Source organism: Sorex fumeus, unplaced genomic scaffold (genome assembly GCF_029834395.1).
Source record: "Sorex fumeus unplaced genomic scaffold, SorFum_2.1 ptg000063l, whole genome shotgun sequence".
Classification (NCBI taxonomy): Eukaryota; Metazoa; Chordata; class Mammalia; order Eulipotyphla; family Soricidae; genus Sorex; species Sorex fumeus.
The window spans coordinates 26,801,424-26,819,422 of NW_026606120.1; the positions used below are offsets into that span (position 1 = coordinate 26,801,424).

Consider the following 17,999-nt stretch of genomic DNA (forward strand, 5'->3'; position numbering starts at 1 on the left):
GCAATGGGTAACGTGCAATATTTAGCTAACTGTTAGAAAAAGAAGCATTCATCTCAGTGACAAGTGAATGAGTGAGTGCTCAGATTAGCACACAGGGATGTGGGGATCACCCATGGCCATGCTATTCTTCTGTAATAAATTGGCCCCCTTAGCACAGGGGATTCTGGTTCCATTACTTATTGGTGTGACTGGTAAATCAGATACCTTTATTTTCACATGGACAAGTTCTCTTCACCAAAGTTAGGAAATGTGAAATATTCAAGGTCTGTTTCCTGCAGATGTTGAAGACAGGTTGGCAGAGATGTGGCTGTCTCTGAGAGGGAGACTGGTGCAGTTCTAACCAGCATAAGTGGCAACATGGTGCTTCTTTCACTCTTATTACCTTTGCTTATCTGCACAAATGATAGGTGTTTCCTAGCTTCAGGGAACATTTAAAATGCCAGATAAAGATTGTGAAATGCACAAAAAATGTATAATTTGTTGTTCTCTAGAACTTTAGTGAACCAGAATATAGGACATTTAATGATTTCTCAGAGACTTAAATATTTATCTAAAATTTTACACGTAGGGATTCGAGCAATAGTACAATGGGTAAGCGCTTGCCTTGCATGTGGACAACCTGGGTTCAATCCCCTGCACCATATATGGTCCTGTGAGCTCACAAGGAGTGATTCCTGAGTGCAGAGCTAGGAGTAAGCCCTCAGCACTGCTAGGAGTGTTCCCAAATCCAGTAAATAAATAAATAAATAAAACTTTACTGAAAATACACAAAGTTCAAAGGATTAGATAAATGCCAACATTTATTTTTTTAAGCTTTGTTTTTAATTACCTGTATGGCTGGTAACTATCGTTATAGGGAATGCAGTGGATATGTATATAGTCCCATGTAATAGGAACTGTTAGTTAAACCACAGCTCGAGTCAAGATGAACTTCCCAGTTAAAACACTAGGTGGGACTTTAAGAGAAAACAGTAAAAATAGATAAGAAAGTTTTGGGTGATTATCAGTTTGGTCATTAAAGCAGGTGTAGAGTATCAAGGCCTCCTCAGGCCTTGGACCAAATCTGAATGTGGACAAACTGCAGGGAAGGATACTCCCTGGGAGTACTTCCTTCTAAGTGAACACTTCCTCCCCCAATGAAAAGTGTTATACCTTACTTACAGAGCTTCAAGTTAAATGTAAAAGCAGTACAGCATTTTAGATTATACGCTTTCACTGAGTTCATGTTGTATTATAACACTAAGTATCTGGTGTTTGGGAGTCCCATGAAAAGAACATGCATATGACCAACATCATTCTATCATATTCTGGAATCTTACTGACCTGGCCTTTCTTACAAGGAAAATATTCAGATCTTGGGAGAAACAGAAAACTAGGTTCCCAATGAACAATCCACAGTCAACCAGTGTTCGTATCAGACACTGGGGTAAGAAAGATGATTCAGAATAATCTTACATTCAAGAAGCTTACGTGTGTAAATATTAAGACTTATATATGCTAGAATTTGAGACTGAATTCTATGGATTTTTATTTATGATCACATTCCTATAGGCCAATACAAATATATATGTATATATATATTTTTTTCTCTTCACCATTTTTCTTATTTTTATTTTCATGAAAAGGAGCTGGTGGTTGGACCCCACTTGTGTCAAATCAATATCAGTGGCTACAAATTGACCTTGGAGAGAGAATGACAGTCACAGCTGTGGCCACACAGGGAGGATATGGAAGCTCTGACTGGGTGACCAGCTACCTACTGATGTTCAGTGATAGTGGGAGGAATTGGAAGCAGTCTCAACGAGAAGAAAGCATCTGGGTATGTTCCTGTTTTGAAAAACAGCCTGTCAGAGTAGGATTTACACCAGCTACTACAAGTTGTTGCAAATTTATCAGCTAAGTTATAAAAACAGAGACTCCTAAATTACTTGAAATATTTGCAAGTGATTATAAGAATCATGGGGCATTTTAAGCACAGCTTGTGTGTAATTTATAAAATAACTAGAAGTAGACATTTTTATAATATAGTGAAATATTAGAGATGTCTTCTCCAACTTAAAATGGTAAATTTTGTTGTGATTGTGTTTGTCACAATAAGAATTATGTGGTTTAACTACCATTTAACTTAGGCTAAGAATGTTGTATACTTATTTTTTTCTTCATTACCATGTTGAAAGTCTAAAAGTCTTTATTTCCTTGCAATGTTGTTTATATATAAAGCTAACAGGCAGCAGATGATAATATTACTTTGATAACAAATGATCTCTTTTGAATTTCTTTAGAATAATTTTACTTCTTGTAACTTAATAGATGATTGTCTGTTTACTTTTAATCTTTGGAACTCTTATTAGTTATATTTAATATAAATTGAAATAAGAACTAATCAATTGTCTAGATAAAAGAACAAAGTGGAAGGAGATTTGCTAGAATCGACATGTACTTGTTCAGAACCTCCCGATAAACAGTTGCTATGTGGATTATTAGAAGCAGATATTAATGAGCTAAGTCTAGGCCACAATGTCCAAACATGGTCAGGATAAAATTAAGAGTGAATGATAGTCAAATCTTAATGAAACATCTGCTTATATAGAGAACTTTTGTTCAAGACTTATATACTACCAATTAATGATGGAGATATGTCAAGAAATGTGTGATTTGCAGTGGTGGAAATGACATAGTGTATTTAATTCTCCATGTTCCTGACAAAGCATTTGAAGAAGGTACTTCCTGAAGAGAAGAGATAAGATTCCTCATTCATAGCTTTCTCTTGCTTCTGCTGTATACCAACACTGTAAGCTGCCTCATAAGTCGATAGAAATTTAGAAACACTTTTATATATGTTGTCCATCATTGATTCCATTAGGTTGAGCACAGCTGTATTTATTTTGAAAATTAATAACTTAGATGCCTTGTTTCATATTTTTGCCATCCAACCAAGAAAATTGAAGGGTTTCAGTACCTGGTTGGCATCATCACATGACAGTTTGCTCACAGAGCAGACATACTTGGTGAAGTAGTGTCTACAGCATTGGTACTGTTTATTCTAGACTATGCACCTGAGGTTGGCTGTGGATCAGCAACCTCATCAACTTTTACAGCAGACTCTGTAAAAGCTGGTGAGGCCTCTGTCTCATTTGCACGTATTCCCTGCCTTCCTTCCTTGGAACCCTAGTACTTCATGAAGACTAGAGCTGAGCAGAAATAGTGTTGGCTGATATAAGCAGTGAGTAGAGCCTTTTTCAGAATGCCATTTATTTTTGACAGTGCTGGGCATTAAACTCAGCCTCATGGATGCCAATTGTGTACTCTGAACAACATCTTCTGTTCAGATTTCTCTTCTTGGTTCATCACACTGCATGCTTTTGTATCTCTTCAGCTAACTGGACCTTGCAGCTCTAGTGAAAAATGGATTGCTTCTGTTCTACATTCTGAGCTCCTTTTAGAAGGAGTTTCTTCCTTGCATCTTCAGCATCCACACCATGGCTTACATGAGTCATCTTCTCTGGGTCTGTGGACCCAATTGATTTCAAATCAATAAATCTTATTAATTGAATCTCTGAGGTTATTCCCTGGCCCTTTTATAGCGTTGACTGTTTTTCCATATACCTTACCCAAGGCAACTCTACCATTTCCCAGGTGGTTGTTTCCAAGTGAACTGTTAATATGAACTTAAGATGTCAAATAATTTCCTTAAAATATTTACATTATTTATTAATGAAAATCATATGTTTTTAGTCATCTTGCCTCCTTATTGGCTCTCTATCAACACTGGAACAGGTCACACATACTTAGTGGTTTAATCTATTGCAGTTACCATGTTAGTTTCTATCGGTTTGAAGTTGAATAGATATGGCAGGGTCCTTCTTTATGGGGGTTGCAGCGCTTCTTGTATTCCTAGCAGGCCTGAAGAAGACTTCTCCTACAAGCTGACCCTCTGGGATCACCCACAAACCCAAATACATATTTACAGTCAAGACTATGCTTTATTAAAGGGTATTGAGAAAAATTAGCAAAGGAAAGAGACTCTGGGAAGAAGTCCAGGAGATACAGGCTCACACTTCAGAGAGCTTTTTTTGCTGGGAATCATAGAGGATGTATTTAATTCCCTGAAGCAGTGAATTATAGCAACTCATGTGAAATATTACCACCCTGGAGAGATTCCAAGAACAGATTCTGAGATAGACCACGTGCTGGGCTACAAAACATACCTTAATAAAATCAGAAAGATATAAATTGTATCAACTCTTTACAGACTGTGGTACACTAAAGATAGAAGTTAATCACACACAGATATGGAGGATCAAATTAAACACCTGTAAATTAAACAATTCAATGTGGAACAGCAGTGGCTCAGGGAGGCTATCAAGGAAGAAATCAAAAGATACCTGGTAACAAATGAGAAAGAAGATATGAGCTACCAGAACTTGTGGGACGCAGCTAGAACAATATTGAAGGGGAAATTATAGCTCTTCAAGCACTTCTCAGGAAGGAAGAAAGGGAGGGCCCCTGTAAATGATCTGACTTCACAGCTAAAAATCTTATAAAAGGCCAACAAAATGAGCCAAAATCAGGCAGGAGGAAGGAAATAATAAAACTTAGAGTCGACATTAATGACATGTATACCCAAAAAGTAATCCAAAAGATCAATGAAATGAAGAGCTGATTCTTTGAGAAAAATAAACAAGATCGATAAACCACTAGCAAGACTCACAAAGAAAGAGAGAGAGAGACAGAGAGAGAGATAGAGAGAGAGCCCTTATAAACCGAATCAGAAATGAAAAGGGGGCATCACAAGAGAAATCAAGGAATTTCAAAAGATCATAAGAGATTACTTTGAAAGTCTATATGCCACGAAACAAGAGAACCAGAAGAAATGGATAAATTTCTGGATTCTTATAACCTCCCAAGGCTGAGAGAAAAATATTTGGAATACCTAAATAGACCTATAACCATCAAGGAAACTGAAACAATAATCAAAAGTCTTCCCTAAAACAAAAGTCCAGGTCCAGATGAATTCATTAATGAATTCTTCCAAACATTTAATGAGGACCTATTTTCAGTCCTTTTCAAGCTTTTCCAGAAAATTGAAGAAACAGAAATTCTATGAGTTTCTATGAGGCACTAGTCACCCTAATACCAAAAGCAAACACAGACACCACAAAAAAAGCAACTTACAGGCTGATATTCCTGATGAACACGGATTCAAAGATCCTTAACAAAATATTAGCAAATACAATTCAACAACTCTTCAAGAAGATCATACACCACAACCAAATGGGATTCATCCCAGGGAGGCAAGAATTGTTTAACATTCACATGTCAATCAATATAATCATCGTATCAATACATGAAAAGATAAAAACCATATAATCATATCAATAGGTGCAGAGAAAGCATTTGACAAGATTCAGCACTGTTTATGAGGAAAACTTTCAGCAAAATGGGCATTGAAGGACATTTCCTCTATATAGTCAAAGTGGTCTACCACAAGCCTACGAACAGCATTATCCTCAATAGGGAAAAACTAAGAGCCTTCCCTCTAAGATCAGGGTCAAGACAAAGATGCCCACTCTCACTACTATATCAATATGGTACTAGAAGTGCTTGCCATATCAGTTAGGCAAGAAAAATTTATTAAAGGGATGCAAGTAGGAAAGGAAGAAATCAAACTCTCACTATTTGCAGATGACATGATACCTGAGTCCCTGAAAACAGATGACTGATTAAAGAAACTTTGGATTATCCACACAGTGGAATACTATGCAGCTGTTAGAAATGATGAAGTCGTGGAATTGGCATATAAGTGGATCAACATAGAGAGTATCATGCTAAGTGAAATGAGTCAGAAAGAGAGGGACAGACATAGAATGACTGCACTCATTTGTGGAATATAAAGTGACACAATTGGAGACTACACCTAAAGATAGTAGAGATGTGGCTCAGGAGGATTGTTCCATGGCTTGGAAGCCAATCTCTTGTGCTGTGGGCAAAGGCAGCTGTGATGGAGAAGGGACCACTAAGTAACTGATGGTTGGAGGGATTACTTGGGATGGTAGATGCATGATAAAAGTAGACTCTGGACCAAACATACTGGCCACTTAGTACCTGCATTGCACACCATAATACCCAAAAGGAGAGAGAGAGAGAGAGAGAGAGAGAGAGAGAGAGAGAGAGAGAGAGAGAGAGAATGTGCCTGCCACAGAGGTGGAGGGTGGGATGGAGTGGTGGTGGCGGAAGGGATACTGGGAATATTGGTGATGGAGAAAGGGCACTGGTGGAAGCATGGATACTCAAACATTATTTGATTGAAAATGTAATCATGAAATTTTGTAAGTCTGTAACTATCTCATTGTGATTCGTTAAAATAAGAAAAAAAATTTTTAAATGTCAAATACCCAGTTCTGTATGTGCCCCCTATTATTAAAATAGAAATGTTTAAGTTAAAAAAAACTAAATTAAATAAAACAATAAATAAATAAATAAAGGTTAGAGGCATAATATAAGTATGTTCTTACATGACAGAAAAGTTATCTTCATTTTTATACCAAGAGACTCAATATAACTCAGGTCATCTACGCTGTTTGACATGTTGAGCAAATATTTATTTGAAATATAGAGAGGTGTCACTATTTTAATGAGATGACCAAAACATGCACATTTTAAAAAAATATGGACAAGAAGGCCCTCCCATTGATCGTCGATTTGCTCGAGCGGGCCCAGTAACGTCTCCATTGGAGACTTTGTTGTTACTGTGTCTGGCATATCGAATACTCTCGGTAGCTTGCCGGGCTCTCCGAGAGGGGCAGAGGAATCGAACTCGGGTCGGCCATGTTGGCCGCTTGTAAGGCAAACGCCCTATTTTTCGCTAATCAGTTAGGAGGCCCCTGGTTTGACAAGGCTTGATCCAGAGTGACCATGGAAACTGAAACTGTCCCTGCAGACCCAGCTCAGCCATGTCAGAGGTAGTTTCCTGCTGAAGAGTGGATGATGACAATGAAGTAAACAGGTAGAGGATCACTGAGAAATCAGGAATATGTTTTAAATTTCTTTCCTGAGACTAAATAAGCAAAGACATCTCAATAGATATACTGAGCTCTTTGATTCATGGCCATAATTTTATGAGATAAATCTTGTGCACCAGTTCATGTAAAGCCAAGCTATTGCGAGTTGGGCTCTGAGTACTACTTGGGACCCCAGATGAGCCTAGGCTTGGTTTGCTGTTCTGACAGTCTGGTATGTGCTGGGGCTCTAGGGAACCCCTTTCCAGCCCCATGCACCTACTCTGTCTTCATGGGACCTTTTGTATCCCTTGCCAGTCAGCCACCTCAGTTTTCCTGCGTGTCCTGAGTCAGTTCCCATCCCACCTCCATTCCTGATGTTGGGCTTACCATGGACTTACCCACTAACACTCAGTCTCATAGTGCCTCTTTTTTTGCTTGCCATGGATGGTGTGGCAGCCAATGTAATCAACATGGAGCTCATCTGTCAAGGACCATCTGGCCCAGTGACTGCTGAGTTCCTGTTCCCAGGAGGTTACATGTCCTCCAGCATCTCCTGGATCCCACTTTATTTTGGCACTTTCTTTTTCTTTTAATTAATAATGTAGGAGTACTTCGGAGATGGTCGTTCCATTGAGAGTGAATGGGGCGTCAGGAACAAGGCTGTTTCTCATAAACATTGTCTTCGTAAGATTCAGCTGTAGTCCTACCTTTCCACACTCACAGTCAAAGTCGGCCAGCATTTGTGCCGCTTGACTGATGTTTGGTGTTATTAAAACAATGTCGTCAGCAAAGCGGAGGTGGTGTAGTTGCCGACCATCTATCTTCACTCCCATTCCTTCCCATTCCAGTCGTCGCATGATTTTCTCGAGGGTGGCACTGAAGAGTTTCGGTGAAATGGTATCACCCTGCCGCACCCCTCTCTTGACATCAACGATCACTTCTTTGTAGAATGGTGAGATCCTGGTAGTGAATCCGCAATACAGCTCACGGAGGATCCTGATGTATTGGGCTTGAATGCCCTGATTGGCTAGGGCTTCAATGACCGCTTCCGTCTCAACAGAATCAAAGGCCTTCTTTAAATCAATGAACGTTAAACAGAGCTGAATCTTACGAAGACAATGTTTATGAGATACAGCCTTGTTCCTGACACCCCATTCACTCTCAATGGAACGACCATCTCCGAGTGCAACAGCTATGTGTACCTAGGTCGAGAGGTCAACATGACAAATGACCTGGCACCCGAGCTGCGCAGGAGGAAGAGAGCGTTTTGGAACGCCTTCAAGAACGTCGAAGAAATAGCTAAGAGGACGAAGAACCTCCAGATCCGGGCACATCTCTTTGATTCCACTGTTCTTCCTGCATTAACATATGCCTCAGAGACCTGGGCCCTACGCAAACAAGATGAGAACGCTATTCAGGTCTCCCAAAGAAGAATAGAAAGAGCTATGCTTGGAATATCATGTTTCACTCAAATGAGAGAGAGAATCCTGAGTTCTGACATCCGTCGATGATCAAGAATCAGGGACGCTGTCTCATATGCCAAGGTGTCGAAAATCAGATGGGCTGGTCACGTAATGAGATTTAAAGACCACCGCTGGACTAGAGCTGTTACCGACTGGATTCCACGGGATGTCAAAAGACCGCGTGGCCGCCCACCTTCCAGATGGTCAGACTTCTTCATCAAGATCATGAACGATCCGTTTGAGGCCCTTCATGTTCCCGGAGCGAACAGATGCCATTGGTCTACACTAGCACGCGATAGGGACAAATGGAGACGTTACTGGTGCCCGCCCGAGCAAACCAACGACTAACGGGAAGTTAAGTGATAAGAAGTGATTAAGTAGGAGTACTGCTATTTATTCAGCCATTGATTAGGCTGATTGAATTGGACATGAACTCCACATTACTTTTTTTCCCAGAATGTTAATTTTACAATGTTTTATTATTATTGTTTATCCCCTTGAGATAGTTATGGAACTTTCCTGTTTGAATTTTATCATACAATAATCGATCACCAAACCCTCCCCCATTGCACATCTCCCACCACCAAGGTCCCCAGTATTCCCCCAATTCTACCCCTCCCCTGCCTCTATGGCAGACAATCTCCCCTATACTCTCTTTTGTATTGCTTATTATGCATAGCTGAGCAGGAGGTGGTTTGTGGGTTGTGGCTCTCACATACCTAACAGTTGACCTTTGATTTCTTGGGAAACTTGAACCCAAGTTGTTGGTATCCAGCCCAAGGCACAGCAGCAATTTTGGGGTATCAGGAGTCTGAAGGCATCATCTGGCTGCTGATGCACTCGCCCTGCAGGTACAGGTTGACCTGCTGGCAGCACCGTATCCCTGTATTTTGGCACTTTCATCTCCTAATGCCTCTGTTACCTTCTATCTTTTTTTCTTTCCTTCTTTGACTGTTCTTACTGTCATCTGTTCATAAGCATTTTTTTATCATTGCTTGTTTGTCTTCTTTTTTCTTTAAGCCTCCACCTGTAATGTTATAAATCATAGAAATAAATTCAAGTCAGTTTGCATAGTTTAGCAATTAGACTATACTGGAAGGAGAGGATTTAGCAGCATCTCTGACATTGCAAGTGACCAAGAGTCCTGTTCGGTGCCTTCTGCACATTGACTTCTGGATTTTACTACCCTATACTGGTTACATTGTGAGGAAGCATTTTGTCTTCATCAGTTGTCTCTGATCAGAGGAAAATTGATCTGATGAAATAGTCCTGCCCACCCTACTAAGGACTGAAGATCATGGAGTTGTGGATGAGTCATTGAATTATCTATGTTTGCCCTACAGATCCAGGATTTCAGTTTGTCAGGGATAAAATGTGTGCAGTCATAAAACTAAGCCCTGAGTCAGGGTTAGAGAAGAGTGTGCAAGGAAAGTATACACTACTAAGTGTGGAGCTCTGCCCTTCATACTTCAATATTTAGGAACAGATTTGTGTTAATTCAGTCATTCTAAAATTTGTTTGCTAATATATATTTGGGCTGGAGTGATAGCACAGCAGTAGGGCATTTGCCTTGCACGCAGCCAGCCCGGCCAAGCTGAGTTCAATTCCTCCGCCCCTCTCGGAGAGCCCGGCAAGCTACCCAGAGTATCTCGCCTGCATGACAAAGCCTGGCAAGCTACCCGTGATGTATTCAATATGCCAAACACAGTAACAGCAAGTCTCAAAATGGGGATGTTACTGGGCCCACTCAAGCAAATTGAGTTGAAACTTTAGTTTCAACGTCGATTTATTTATTATAGGACTGTGTAGCACTGTCCTCCCATTGTTCATCGATTTGCTGGAGCAGGCCCAGTAACGTCTGTTGTGAGACTTGTTACTTTTATGTTTGGCATATCAGATACATTATTGGTAGCTTGCCAGGCTTTGCCATGCGGGCAAGATACTCTCGGTAGCTTGCTGGGCTCTCCGAGAGGGGTGGAGGAATCGAACCCAGCTCGGACAGACTGGCGTGGGTGCAAGGCAAATGCCCTACTGCTGTGTTATCGCTCTAGCCATTTAATAAGTTTCTATTTTTTTTTCAGCAGAGTGGAGTAACACCTAGTGATTCTATGCTAATCACTTTTGTGTACTTCACTTTGTCTGGGACACAATTGGCTCCTTTTATATTTTTCTACTGCATCACCATGAGACACAATTGCAAAGCTTTCATAATTAAGTTTCAGTCATACAATGATTGAACACCCATCCCTTTACCAGTGCACATTTTCTAGCAACAGTGTCCCCAGTATCCCTCCCACCACTCCCACTTGACCCCACCCCCTGCCTCTAAGACAATTTCCTTCTTACTCTCTCTCTACTTATGGGCATTTTGGTTTGCAGTACAAATGCTGAGAAGAATTGGGTCCTTAACTTTCCACCTCATTTATTGTTGTGGCAGTGACTTTATAGTTGGACAGTTTTGTTGATTGCACTTAGCACCATGGACAGCAATTGGATTTTCTTGATGCGTTTTCCCCTCCAAGGCTCTGAAAACTATTAGGTTAGGGGTTGATGTTCCCGGAGTTATACTTTCTCAGTTGAGACTTGTTGGATTTAATTAAGGCAAAGTTGCTGTTCTCAGATAGACCCTAACTAGATATGTAGCTAACACATACAGAAGGAAAGCTCAGTTCATCACATGAGACTGCTAAGTAATGGGAAGATTTTGATTCTAAGCCAAATGCAAGCAGAGAAGGTTTAACAGGGCTTCTTTCACAATGCTGCGTGGGATAAATCCCCATTGAAATCCAAGAGCAACCTCACTCGCCCTTAATAGTAGGTTTCAGAGACAACAGGGATGAACTTAAATTTTTTAAATAAAATTTTATTTGAGGCACCAATTTTGTAGATAGTTGTAAGACTTCAAACATGAAACATTCCAGCATAACCCCCTCCATCAGCCTGTCCCCTTCCTTCCACCATTGTCTCCGTGTTGCTTTATTGCCTGTATATGAGAAATATCATCAGTGTTTGTCCCTCTCCTTGGACTAATTTCATTCATCAACCTTCTTGGGATCTGTGCTTTCCATGGAGAATGTTCTTCCTTTGTTCACTATTGGCCACATCTCTTCACAGCCCCCAAAGGCTCACACTGTACTGAAATTGTTCATTATTGAATTTTTCTATTTTTTTCCTGAGAACTTTAGTTTTTCATTTCTCACAATGTTTTCATTTCACTATATTTATTCATCTCATACCAGTTGCACATTAATTCTGGCATGAGGGATAGAGCCTATATATCTTTATACAATGGCACTTCCTGATTTTTCAAAAATAACATTTTTTTTACTTGTTTCAATGGGCATATATAATCAAGTTCAGGGAAACATGTGAGGGCCAGTAGAATTTTAACTTGGTAAAGTTGTAAATAACAAAATAACAAATATTTTTTTTAATAGTAAATTTTTTAACAACAATCATTATTTTATTTATTTATTTTTTGCTTTTTGGGTCACACCCAGGTATGTTCAGAGATTATTCCTGTTTCTGCACTCAGGAATTACTCCTGGCGGTGCTTGGGGGACCATATGGGATGCCAGGGATCGAACCCAGGTCCGCCGCGTGCAAGGCAAATGCCCGACCCACTGTGCTATCACTCTGGCCCCAGTAATTTTTTTTAAATTTTATTGAATCACGTGAAATAGTTACAAGTTTTCATGTTAAGTTACAATCACACAATGATCAAACACCCATCCCTCCACCAGTGCACATTCCCCACCACCAATATCCTCAGTATACATCCCCCCTTCCCCTGCCTCCATGGCAGACAATATTTTCCATACTCTCTCTACTTTTGGGCATTATGGCAGCTGGAATAGAGAAGTAAATAACAAATCTTAATGTTAAAAACAAAACCTTGAGTTTTCCCTAAAGGAAGTGGTAGCTGCAGTGGTGTTGCTAGAATATGCAAGCTTTTTTTTTGAAAAACATAAATGGCGCCTTGTAATCCCATCAGCGGCCAAGACTCTGAGACTATCAAAACCAGCTCCCGGAACATCTTATTGTGACATCTCATTCCTACTTTGACAAACTGGCAGGCTACCGAATGTAGCCTGCCCACACAGCAGAGTCTGGCAAACTCCCCGTGGCGTACCCAATATGCCAAATACCAGTAACAATGATGGGTCTCATTCTCCTAAAGAGCCTTGAATATAACCTCAGGGCCAGGATGAAGGAGACGTTACTGGGGCCTGCTCGAGGCAATCGACGAATAACAGATGATCTGTGATCTGTGAAATTGCAGCACTGGAGACATAGTTTAGCAGATAGCGCACTTGCCTTGAATGTGGCCAACCCAGGTTCAATACCTGGCACCATATATGGTACCCTGAGCCCATTATGAGTAATTCCTGAGCACAGAGACAAGAGTAAGCACTGAACACTTCCTGTTGCATTCCAAAAGCAAACCAAAATTAAGAAAGAGTAAATGGAATATAGAGCATGAACAGAGTTAGAAGCTGAACAGACACAGCTTTAAATGTCGCACTGCACTGTAGCACTGTTCTCCCGTTCATTGATTTGCTCGAGTGGGCACCAGTAATGTCTCACAACAAATTGTGAGACTTGTTGTTACTGTTTTTGGCATATTGAGCACATCACAGGTAGCTTGCCAGGCTTTGTGGTGCAGGTGAGATACTCTCGGTAGCTCGCCGGGCTCTCTGAGAGTGGAGGAGGAATCGAACCCGGGTCAACCACGTGCAAGGCAAATGCCCTACCCACTGTGCTGTCACTCCAGCCCTAACTTTAAATGTGAATTTTTAAAATTCCTTTTGGGGAAGCACAAAAATAAAGATCATTTACAGTTTTAATCAGGAACAGTGAATGACAGAAAGTTTAATTCTTACAATCAAAATGTTTCAGGAACATGCACCCTGAGAAGAAATGCGGATATACCCAGTTTCAGGAAGATGGAGGGTAAAATAGATTTGGAAACATCTCCATTGGGATATCATGCAAATTCTTCTGAGTTCCTTGCAACTCAGACATTTCAGCTATATAGGATGTAGTACTAAGAAGTGGTCAAAAATAAAGTGAGTCAAATCTACAAATTCTACTGTCTGCACACATGATGTAAAAAGAATGCATGCGTATAGTGTGCTTATAGTTCCTTGCTTGTGGGCAATTTCCTGGATCTATGACTTTGACTTAAAGGACTGAAATGAGTTGATGCCAGATGAAAATTGGTTTTAAGAAAAGGTCCCACGGCAAAGGTCTGGTGGTTCAGAACTGCTGTATTCACAGCTCTTGATAAACTCCCATGATTTAGGACCCCTGTGGGTTCCATCTACTTGGAGTTTCAGGCAGTTTCTGCTTTTAATGCAAAGCACATTTGACATACTGTGTAGATATAAGCAATGATGAAAATTAATTTTACAGAAGTTGTACATATATTTGTATATGTACAACATAAATATATAACATGCAATATATAAAATTATGTGGTTTTCTAAAATGATATTTGACATGCTTTGGGGACTTGAAAGATAATTGAATGTTACAGTCTTAGAACGGGGAGGTAGTGAGAACTTAGATCAGTAAACCTTGAATTTTCTAAGGACTAAGATCTGGGCTTAGTTGAAAATGCTGACATCCAGTTGTTTTTCAAGATCTAAGATGGATGTGATCAGACTAATGGTACAAAGGGTGAGGCACTTGCCTTTGATGTGGCCGACCCAGGTTTGATCACAGACATCTCATATGGTCCCCTATGTCATGAGTAATTCCTGAGTACAGAGTCAGGATTAAGTCCTGAGTATCACTGGGTAAGACCTCCCAGAAGAATTACCTCCCCAAAACCAACCCAAACAAACAAACAAACAAACAAAAATACTAAGGCTGAGAAGAAAATTAGTTTTTAACAGGCGACAAACATCTTTGTTGTGACTCCTAAGCTGTCCTAAAAGTAGCCAAAGACAATAAGTAAATTAGTGTGGTGACTGTGTTCAAATAAACCTTTACTGGCAAAAATATGCAGCAAGCTGGGTTTGGCCTTTGGATGCAAGTGCGTTTACTACTGTCTTATTGTTTTTCATATTTATTTCAATATGTGTTACACCCAACTTTATTATTTATCAATATTTATTTATAGATTTTTGAGCATTCTTTATAGCACAGCATTGATAGGGGAGCAATAATAACAGTGATGTGAAATAGGTAATTTCAACCAATTGGAAAAGTCTATGTCAGTGATTTGCAAAGTTTCTGTGGGCATAGTTGTATGTCTTAGTCAAAAAGCTGATGAATTTGTCTTATATTTTCTTGAGATTATGATAATGTCCTAGACTTCTATGTTTTTTTTATGATGGTGACCATAGAGAGAAACAATTTGAGAATTATCAGATTTCAATTTTTTGAAAATGAAGTTTAAAATAATACTTGATTCATCTGAGCCAAAAGATGATTCTTTTCAGTACTACTAAGTCTCTTGTCTCATTTTTCAAAAATCTTAAGCACATCCCATTAGAGAAGGAAATACGAAAGCATAAAAGTTAGAAATGAAGATGAATTATTTGCCCTTTGAAAACCCAGAATAACTTCCAAGAAACAATAAAAATGAAAATGAGTCCTTATGAAAGTAATTTCCAAAATCAATTAATTTTTTCTACCTGTAATTAGCTAAATAATAAGTTCATAAAGAATGACATTTATAAAGAATGATAAACAAAATTAGTAAAAAAATAATTCAAAATCATTTAAAGCACCCCCAAATGGGCATAAAATAAGATTAGGAATTAGTCATTGTACTTAAATGTCTGTTTTTAATTTATAATGATATGTGCTCACTCTAAAGAAAACCTGAAATAAAAATGAGATCTTTTGAATTTTCATCTGGAAAAGTCTGCATGCAGGAAGAATAACAGCAAGTGATAAAAAGGAGTAATTATCATAGTTGTGAAAATGCATTAGGAGCTTAAATTCGACAATTTGAAACCAATTAATATTAATATTGTCAATATTAATAAATTCATTTGAAAATTAGTGAAGAAAGCTAGCATGCTTTGTGTATTTATAGAATTAACGTAAATGTGATATTTCAAAGTAGGGCAAAAATGGATTATTCAATAGATGAAACTGGCAATTATGTAGGTCCCTTCAGAAATGAACAAAACTGATATAGATCCTATCACTAGGTGAAGATGTCTAGGCAAGGAAAAGAGCTCCTCCTGGTGAAATTCCTCAGGGAGTCCCAGGGACACTAACTGCAAAGATTCACCCTCAGCATAGCAGGAGCGCTGCAAGTCCACTGAAGAAGCCCATCAAGCTTGATGAGTGAGACAGTAATACAGAGGTTCAGTTAGAACCAACCAGCTCAGTAAGTCCTTAGACAGAGGCTTTAGTGACACCACAGGAAGGATATTCAATAAGCTCAAAGAAAGATACAATGACACAAGTGGTTAATACAGCACAAAAAAGTACAAGTGTTAAAACACAAGAAAGCAGAAATATAGAATACGGTAGGAGATATTAAAAACTCAGTAGAGCAGAGGAAAAATAGCAACTGAAGAAGAGATCAAGGAACTCCAAGAGTGATGGTGAAAACTGCTAGAAAATAACAGAAGGTGGAGAAAAGCCTTCAAAAAATGAACAACATACCACAAACAAAGGGGTGAATTGAAGGGGAACAATGTAAGAATTATTGGCATCCTGGAAGAACAGGAAGGAAAATTTGTTGGAGAAACAATGTCAAAAAAATCACAGAAAAGAATTTCTCAGACTTGAGGAATACAGGCATCCAGATCTAAGAGGTTTGACAAGTCCCAACAAAATATAGATTCAAATAGGAAAACTCCAAGACATATTGCACTCAAATGACAATATCCAAAGTTGAAGATAGAATATTGAAAAAAGCAAGGTATAAAATGAAACTTACATACAAAGAAAGCCCCTTTAAAATAGATCTGTTGTCTCTATGAGCTGGAAGAGAATGGAGGGATATAGTACAAAAACTCAAGGCACTGAACACATCATGGAAATTACTCTATTCAGCTGGACTTTCATTCAGATTTGAGGAATGTTTAGATTCAGGGACAGGCGATAGCTTAGAGAATTCATAGACTTGAAACCAGTCTTGTAAGAAGCATTAAAAAAGCTTCTTTAAAAGGCAAAACAAGTTTCTCAGCACTTGGCATTAAGGATGGCATTCATACATTGTGCTTTTCATTGCCCTCTATTATATTAAGAAAGGTCTGTATATCCTTAAATATATAAAATCTGCTAAGTGATTTTATATATTCACAGTAACAAATTAACATTTCAGGAGCGTAGATGTCACCGCCTCTTTTTTTAACATTTTTTTCTTATTTATTTATAATTAAAAAATCAGGGATTGGAGCAAAAATACAGTGTGTATATCACTTGCCTTGTACCTGGATGACCTCGATTTGATCTCTGGCATTCCATATGGTCTCCCGAGCTCTACCAGGAGTGATCACTGAGCACCGATCCAATCATAAGCCCATAGCACAACTGAATGTAGCTCCCAAACAATAAATAAAATTTTAAGCAGCATGATTTACAAAGCTATTAATAACAGTTTCCGGTATTTAATATTTTCTCTCCAAGCTCACCACCAATGTCAGCATCCCTCCACCAAAGACCTGAGGTCCCATCCCTGTCCCCATCTCCCCTTTTTAGCAAATTCATTATTTATTTATTTATTTATTTATTTATTTTTATTTATTTACTTATTGAATCACTGTAGGAAAAGTTACAAAGCTTTCAGGTTTAAGTTTCGGTCATGCAATTATCAAACACATTTCCCTTCACCAATACTTATTTTTCACCACCAAGAACCCCAATAACCCCTCCCCTCAACCCTCCCAATGCCTGTGAGGCAGATGAATTCTAGTTAACACTCTATCTTCTTTGATTAGATTCCTTGTTTCGAGAAAAGATGCACCATTATTATTTAGAGTTTACACCCCCAAATCAGACATGCTGAAAAGGCATTGTGAAATAATTTGTTTTCTACAACTGGTTACAAGAATCAAATGATGTTGTGGCCGTGTGATTTTGGATTTCTTGTATTTTACTTATTAAGCCTGTAAGTATTTCTGCTGAGAGTCAGATAATTATGAGATTGATTTCTGTGCTCTGGAGCCATGGCTATGCTGGAGAGCTGCTCGTGGGGGCAATTCGTGACCTCAGTAGGACGTGAAGAATGAGCCGGGAACGCCCCCCTTCCCATGAGGTTTCAGTCGCCCCATCACGACAGGCTCATACCTGGCTTTCCATAAAGCTCCGAAGCGGCTACCATCTTTCTTTCCAGAGGGAAAAAGGCAGCCACCACCTCTTTAAAAAGAGAGAGCAAGCTGTATCCCAAATGTAGCACTGTAGCACTGTCCTTCCATTGTTCATTAATTTGCTTGAGCTGGCATCAGTAACGTCTCTTTTGTGAGACTTGTTACTGTTTTTGGCATCTCTCTCGGAGAGCTTGCCAGGGTCTGCCATGTGGGTGGGATACTCTGCGGGCAGAATATTCTCAGTAGCTTGCCAG

General features: G+C 39.3%; 1 pseudogene; it reads left to right on the forward strand.

Annotated features, from left to right (window-relative positions):
- Positions 1 to 17,999, forward strand: part of LOC130035596 (contactin-associated protein-like 3) — a 197,505-nt pseudogene that overhangs the window by 14,113 nt on the left and 165,393 nt on the right.